Genomic DNA, 8686 nt, shown 5'->3' on the forward strand with positions numbered 1-8686 from the left:
AGCTGATCAATAACAGGAATGCATAATCACCAGACCTTACAATATCTCCCATCAAATGGGCTTCTGTTGTAGTTATCAGACTGTCTTTGAGCTGAATTTGCAGATACAGCCGAAGGAGTCTTAGGTGATTTCAGAAATAAGTCAGAGAATATGAGTCGCCTCCTGGCTGTGGCAGATGACCACAGTGGACTATATGTAATGGTTGCCTATTCTAAAACACCCTCAGACTCATGAGCAGGAATTCAAAGATATCTGATTTATTAAAGAATAGTATGCAGGATCACAGAGAAAGCTGAGAATGATGAAAGCGCGCCAAATTCAAACTAAAAACCCTCGGTGCAAATGAGATCCCTCCCCCCATAGAATCTTCCCAAGTTCACAATCCCAGGTGCTCCTAACGGTTTCTGATGGTCTGCAGGAAAAGTCCTTGAACAGAGCACATAACCCAAACACATTCCATTGTAATGAACACAGATACAGAGCTTGGTACAAGGTTTCACAGCAGCTCCCTCCCAAACAGAAACACGCGTCAGCGCCATGGCATGTGAAACATTACGATGTATAGTATACATTGAAACAGTGAACATGACATACTGCCCCCCCAAAAGAAAGAAAACACTAAGCAGCAGGCTTTAAAGGATAAGCAAGGTGGAAACGGCAAACTAAATCAGGAGCTTTAGCATGGTGAGCAGACACCCATTCAGGATGAGGAAAATGTTTCCATCGGACCAGGTACTGGAGGGTGCCTCGAAGCTTGCAAGAATCAACGACCTCCTTGACCTCAAAGTGCTGTTGGCCATCAATCATGATCGGAGGAGGAGGAGGAGGTTGGGGATGCCAGCAGGAGGAGTGGTGGACAGGCTTGAGCAAGCTGCAATGGAAAACAGGGTGCAAGCGTTTCAAATTGTGAGGCAGGTCCAATTTAACAGTAGCTGGATTGATAAGACCAACAATAGGGAAAGGACCAATGAACTTGGGAGCAAGTTTCTTAGGGGGTTGTGGTGACTTGATAAATTTAGTAGATAGATACACCTGATCCCCAATCTTGAAGTCGTTTTGCAAGGAACGATGCTTATCGGCTTGAAACTTGTAAGCAGCCTGGGCATCAGCCAAAGCTTGTTGAATCACTGGCCAGGAATCAGCCAGCTTAACAGCCCAGTCAGAGGCAGAACATGTTTGGGAAGGGGGTTGTGGCAGTTCAGGGATGGGAACAAAGTTGTCACCAGAAACCACACGACAAGGGGTTTGCCCAGTACTTTGATGGACAGCATTGTTGTAAGCCACTTCAGCAAAAGGTAGTAACTCCACCCAATCGTCCTGATGGTAGTTAATGTATGCTCTAAGAAATTGTTCAAGAGTGGAGTTCAAAATCTCAGTAGAACCGTCAGTCTCAGGATAGGAAGACGTGGATAGTGCTTGTTTGGTGCCAATCAATTTTAAAAATGATTTCCAAAACTGGGAAGTAAACTGTGTCCCGCGGTCACTGATCAAACGGGGTAGATGTGGATGAGAAATAGGTGCGCCAATTGCGAGGCAGACGGGATGGATGCACATGGAATGAAATGTGCTTGTTTGGAAAAAAAATCTTTTACAACCCAAATGACAGTTTTCTTCTGACTGGGAGGAAGATCCACAATAAAATCCATAGAAATCTCATCCCAGGGACAGGACGGGCTGGCCACAGGCTGTAGAAGCCCCTGTGGTTTCCCCCCCTTACATTTTGACATTGCACAAACAGGACAGGAAACCACATAGTCTTTTACATCACATCTCAAGGTAGGCCACCAGAATTGACGACGAACCAAATGTAATGTTTTGACAAAACCAAAGTGCCCAGCAAGTTTATCATCATGGGAGCACTGTAAAATCTCAGCTCTTAAAGTTTCAGGTACATAAAGATGGTGTTCCACCCATGCCAGACCATTTTCAAAGGAAACAGTGTCTTTATTAGCTAGCAACCAAGTGTCAGATTTCAGTGCCTGGAGAAAGTCTTTCTGTAACTGACAAGGAACTTGCACCTTCCACTTCCCAGACTTGGCTGGGGGCGGGGTTGCTTGAGCACGGGTCTGGCTCCAAATGACAGCAACCAAACCCAGTTGTGGTTCAGTGAGAACAGTCCCAACCACATCTGCCCCCTGGTCAAAATCCTGAGGTAAATGCGACAAAGCATCGGCCAGAAAATTTTTCTTTCCTGGGATAAATTTTAACTGGAAGTTGAAACGACTGAAAAACTGAGCCCAGCGAATTTGTTTAGGACTGAGACGCCGGGGGGCGCGGAGGGCTTCCAAATTCCTGTGATCAGTCCAAACCTTGAAAGGGCATTTAGCGCCATCAAGGAGGTGACACCAGGCTTCCAAAGCGGCTTTTACAGCAAACGCCTCCTTTTCCCAAACATGCCACCGGCGTTCAGTTTCCAAAAATTTTCTGGACAGATAAGCGCATGGTTTTAAGTGATTTTCAGAATCTCTCTGTAACAATATAGCCCCAACTGAGGAGTCAGAAGCATCAACTTGGACCACAAAGGGGCGTTCAGGATCAGGGTGCTGTAGGATAGGCTCAGCAGTGAAAAGGGTTTTTAATTTCTCAAATGCTGCCTGGCATTCAGGCGTCCAATTCAGCACTGCCCCAAGGTTTTTTACTTTGTGTGTCTCCCCCAAGCCCTTGGTATGGAGTAAATCAGTGAGGGGCAAAGCAATCTCAGTGAACCCCTGAATAAATTGGCGATAGTAATTACTGAACCTGAGGAAACTTTGCAATTGCCTGCAGGTGCGGGGACGTTCCCAACTTAAAATCACCTGGATTTTTGCAGGGTCCATTTCAATGCCCTTGTCAGACACCCTATAGCCCAGATAGTCAAGTTGGGTCTTGTGGAATTCACATTTGGAAAGCTTGGCATAGAGTTTGGCATTTCTAAACTTGCATAACACCTGTATGAGGAGGCGTTTGTGTTCCTCCTCGGTTTCAGTGTAAATGAGAACATCTAAATAAACCAGGACCCCTTTAAACAAATGATCATGTAATACTTCATTAATCAATTGCATGAAGACTCCGGGCGCCCTGCCAACCCAAAAGGGAGGACTTTGTACTGAAATGAACCCAATGGGCAATTAAAAGCAGTTTTCCATTCATCTCCAGCTTGTATGCAGATGCGGAAATAGGTTTCACGAAGATCAACTTGGAGAAAATCATGCCCTTACACAAATGAGCTAACATGTCCTTCATGAGCAGAAGAGGGTACTTGTTGAAAATTGAGATGGAATTTAACCCTCGATAGACCGTACAGAATCGAAGCGTGCCATCTTTCTTTTCCCGGAATAGCACAGGGACCCCAACTGGGGAATTTGCAGGTTCAATAAACCCCCTTGATAGATTTTTGTCAATAAAGTCCTGTAATACACTCACCATAGCATCCTCGCGCCCATCCTCCTCCACCTGCCCACAGGCGCTCTTTATGGCAGGTGGCTGGCGTTTCCTGCCAGCTCCTTAGAGTCGTCTTCAGCCTCTCCCGGGAAGTAGAATACTTCCTCAGTGTCGGCTGCGCCCTTGGCTGCTGTCATCTGCCGCGAGGGGGGGGCGATTTGGCCGGCGGCTTGCCCGCTCGATCTCCAGCCTTGGCTTTTGGGCAATCAGCTGCTCGATGCCCTTCCTTTCCGCATCAGAGACACTGACCCCTCGCGTAGCGCCAATCTCTCTCCTCATCCCAGGCTCTATAGCCTGGCCAGGCAGCAGTTGCAGCACTTCAAGGTCCCCTCATGGTGGCTGGTGGTTTTTCAGGTCTTCTGGTTTGCATGAAGGTATGCTGAGCATGCTCAGCCTTGCCTGCCAGACAGATCCATTCGTACAATGACTCTGAGTCATCCCTACACAACGCCCACCATAGGACGTCCCGGTTGAGTCCCTCTTTAAACCATTCTATTAAGGTTGACTGAGACCAGTCGGGGATTTTCTCAGCTAGAGCCTTAAACTCCAGGGCGTAATCAGCTACAGACAGTTGGCCCTGGGTAAGATCCTTCAGTGCCTTCTTAGCTCTTGCCTTGGCCAGAGGATCCTCAAAATGTAGCTTTAACGCCCACATGAAGTCCTCGAAATAATCAAGTGCAGGGGAATCAGCCTCACTTAATTGAACATACCAGTCAGCTGCTCGACCCTTCAACTTGGTGGCAATGGCAGTTATCTTAGCCTCTTCGGAAGGGAAGTATGCTCCAAACTGCCTCATGTAACTTTTAACATTAGTTAGAAAGAAAGATAACTTGGTTGGATCCCCATCAAACTTGACAGAAAAGTCTCTCACCCCCACTCCTGATGGAGTGGAATCGGCAGCTGCTTGAGTGCTTGGGCCCCAGGTCCCTGGCTGGGGTTCTCCCACTTCATCCCAGGTGATCAACTCTGCAGGCGATTTGCTGGGTGCCGGTTGCTCTGGTTCTCCCCCATCGTCAGATTCCTCTACCTCAGGACTGGAACTCGATTCCTCCTGGAAATCTGAAGCTACTGGGGTGAGGCTCAGTTCTCCGCTCTTGACTGTCGACTCGGGCATCAAACTAGCCGTCTCCTCAAGTCCCCCGGTCGTGAGCTTAGACTCAGCCATCGTTAACTATTTTCTCTCACAAGAAACTAATCTTGGTAGGAGCTAATGGTACAACTTTGGTGATTCTCAGCTTTATGTAATGGTTGCCTATTCTAAAACACTATCAGACTCATGAGTAGGAATTCAAAGATATCTGATTTATTAAAGAATAGTATGCAGGATCACAGAGAAAGCTGAGAATGATAAAAGTGCGCCAAATGCAAACTAAAAAACCCTCGGTGTAAATGAGATCCCTCCCCCCATAGAATCTTCCCAAGTTCACAATCCCAGGTGCTCCTAACGGTTTCTGATGGTCTGTGGGAAAAGTCCTTGAACAGAGAACATAACCCAAACACATTCCATTGTAATGAACACAGATACAGAACTTGGTACAAGGTTTCACAGCAGCTCCCTTCCAAACAGAAATGTGCGTCAGCGCCATGGCATGTGAAACGTTACGATGTATACTATACATTGAAACAGTGAACATGACACTATATGAATGGGGGGGCAGCACTGTTCTCCAGAAGTGTTCTTTGATGGCCACCAGGGTCCTTGCCCCATCTGACTTTGTAAAAACTTTATTTTAATTAAAAATAAATAAATAGGAAGCTGGCATGCTGTAAAGCCAAATACCAGCTTTTAACATCATATACCTTTGCAGCAATTCCTTTGCACTCTATGAAGTCACCACTAAGGCCATAGAAAGCTTCCTACCAGATTAGTTTCTGGTCAATGGGTGTTTTGTAATTAGCCACTCCCTCCATGTCAGCCATTTTCTGAATACCTAAGTCTCCCTTGGCAGCCATTTCATGAGCTAGAACCCCTACCACATAATCCCAAAATTCCAAACTTGTCCCCAACTCAAAATTACTGCCACTCTGACTAAACTCAAACTTAGGTCATAACACAGCTCATATATTTACCATATTCAGTTTGCTTTTCTAATAACATTACATTTCTGTTTGTTAATATTGCTCATCCTTCATTCAGCTACAGCCAAATATGGCCATACATCTACCACCTCCATAACTAGGCCAGAGCAGTGCAACATTTTCAGACTGAAGGTTGCAGCAGTTTTGAGTGGCTGGAGGAGCCAGGACTGCCAGCTAGGCTAACACTAAAATGGATTTAATTTTAAATAAAATGATATGCTGTTAATATAATTACTCCCATATATTTAATAAATTTTCTCTTCCATCACATTAAAAAATGACCACATGTTAACAACCCATATTCAGGATGTTCAGAGACTACATGTAGCCTTGAGCCATTAAGTTCTGCACCTTCATTTTGGGAAGAGGGAGATGGCTGCCTTTAGGGAGATGCTGAAGGACTTCCATAGCAACCAAGTTCTGGCAGAAAGCTCAGCGTGCCTTGAAAACTCTTCCATATTTTCCTAAGTTCACTTGCTGTTCTCAGGTATGAGAAAGGATGCTATAACATTCAGCTGATGTAATGGTATGTGGGAATGACCTTAGAAGGCAGGAGGAACAGCCGCAGCCAGGGGAACAGTCAGATAAGAGGCAGCTTAGCCCACAACAGGAATGTAAACAGGAAGGGACTCTCCCTAGTTTCCTGGGCTATAAAGGAGATGGGGTAGAAATGTACTTTCAGACTTGTAAGATTCTGTTAATGTAACTTTACAATAAAGTAGAGCTAGTACTTCTGGGTGTGTTGGGTGTGTGTCTTGTCTGGAGTAGCTCACAAGTTGGACAGTTGATATGCTTATTTACATGAAATGGCAAGAGACATCATGTTATCCTTCAGTTCAGACAGCAAAATACCTTGAGTTGTCCATGATCCTCTTCATGCAACCATAGAACCATGCTTTTGCTTACGAATGCTTCTGCCACAGATTAATTAATATGAATGTTACATCTAAGATAACTCCACTGCAATGGCTTGAAAGACATGATCAGTTACTGTAACTGATGAATGATGGGCTCACTTGTATAATTCTGTTGCGAGGCTCTAAATCCAACTAACTGGAAGTCATCAGACTGGGAGTGACTACTCTAAGAGTACCATTTTTCTCTTGCTGCCTTGGACTAACCTGAAAGCTTATCTGATTTTTTTTCGGTGCTGTTCTCCTATCTTTTCCTTGACTACTTGGATCAAAAACAAAGAAAAAGATATTTCCCCAGTTTCCATGGTTTTTGTTTTATTTATTTTTTTAAGCCTCACAAATGTTACAAGACAGTATGTCAGATCCAGGAAACATCCAGGTGTCTTCTCGTTGTCAAGCTCAAGCTTACTGAGGTTGTTGTCATTCCAGGGATAAAGCAATCAAACTCAGTCATCATTTGAAATCACACAGCTGACTCTAATATTAGGTCTGTCTGAATGGGATTCAGGCAGAACATATCCCATATCACACTATATATAGAAATGGTTTGGAGCACAAAACAATTATCAGGCAGGGAAAGAATTAAACATCCCTGCCCACTACCTCTGTTGTAGTAGAGCCTTTTTTTCAAGTTGCTGTTAGAAGAAGCTTACATATAACCATTAGTTAGCCCCTCAGTTTTAACAATCCAACAAGTAGTAGTAGTTAGTATCTAAAATCTAAGTCATCTGCAGACTGCAGGGAAGAGTGAGGTGATCTTTAGCCTACTTCTAGATACAGGTATCTTTTTTCTCCTACCCCAGACAATTCCTATGTTGATCCTTCTTCAGAATGGTTCATCCATGTGTAACTCTCATTGTCTGATAACGTTCTGGCTAAACTGAACAAGTGTAACTTTTTCATCTGATGGCCACCTCCATATCCTTTAAGGGAGAAAAGTCACAATCCTTAGGCAGAGCAGATCAGGAGACCACAGGGAACAGGTCTATTTTATATGAACATTGAAAGATAATTGTTTTAAATATTCAAAACCTTTATTTCAGGAATGAAGGGCCCCATTGCTTAAACTGAAGTAGAAGTGTATAACATATTGTTTTGATATGCTGAGTATATAAAAGGCTAGATGCTTAGATAGCATAAATCAAAATCCTTCAGGGAACAGTTCTATCTCCTACATCGGAAGGATAACTAAACTTCCAAAAATGGTTTCTGACAACGATGGATGTTTCTTGAGAACCTGAAGATCTTCAGTTTGGATTTCAAGCAACAGTTCTTTGAGGAGACTAGCAAAAGTTATTTTCAAGTACAGAAGGGAATCTACTCTAAGGAACACCAAAAGTTTAAAGGTTGGGCTATTAGAGTATCTTTGTGCAGTGCTAAGTATTCATTGTTTGACATTTCAACCAAATGTTGTAGAAGTTTAGTTTAATTCAATATCAACTATTTATAGTTGGCCCACAAAGTGCATTCATGTGTTAAAGCCCTTTTTATGTCACGAAAAAATATATTGAAGCTTAAGATAGGAGGTAGGAAACACTGCTCTGTTGAAGAACCCATGTCCTTGTTATTATATAAATCAGCTTTTCTCAACCTTTCGACCCTGGAGGAACCCTTGAAATATTTTTCAGGCCTCGGGGAAGCCCTGCACACTCAGGTTCAGATATAGGCCAGAAGTTACAAAATTATTACATTCGTTTCATGGGTAGGCCTGTATATATGCATTAACTGTGTTCCTAAACTAAAAATAAAGAGTGAAACGTACCTCTTTAATGTGAAGTTACCAAATTTGAAGTAATTTTTAAAATAACTCGTGATCTCCCAGGGAACTCCTAGTGACCTCCTGTGGAATCCTCGGGTGCCCTGGAGCCCTGGCTGAGAAACCCTGCTATAAATGTAACAATCCAGTGAGGTGCAATGGGTTATACACACATATAGGTTACAAGGGAGCTGGCAGGTAACTACTAATGAAACAAGGCAAGTTCACCATCCTGTTCAGAGACAGGAGTCATGCTATGGCTGCATCCCTCTCTTAAAACTAAAATAGCCATTCCTTGCATGGAATAAAGTTGCATATTGAGGAAAGAGTTATGCAGGTTTTATCCCTGGTATTCTAATTCCTGACGCACAGGGCTGTTCTTTTAAGATAGCAGCAGCATTTCAAAAGACACCCACTGTCTCCAAAAAGATCCCCTAAATGAAAAAGCAAACCCAGCAGATACTGGCTGTTTTATTAACTTTGTTCTGCACTTATTTTCAGTGATTAAATCCCTGAA

The sequence above is a fragment of the Candoia aspera genome, chromosome 4 (assembly GCF_035149785.1).
Source record: "Candoia aspera isolate rCanAsp1 chromosome 4, rCanAsp1.hap2, whole genome shotgun sequence".
Classification (NCBI taxonomy): domain Eukaryota; kingdom Metazoa; phylum Chordata; class Lepidosauria; order Squamata; family Boidae; genus Candoia; species Candoia aspera.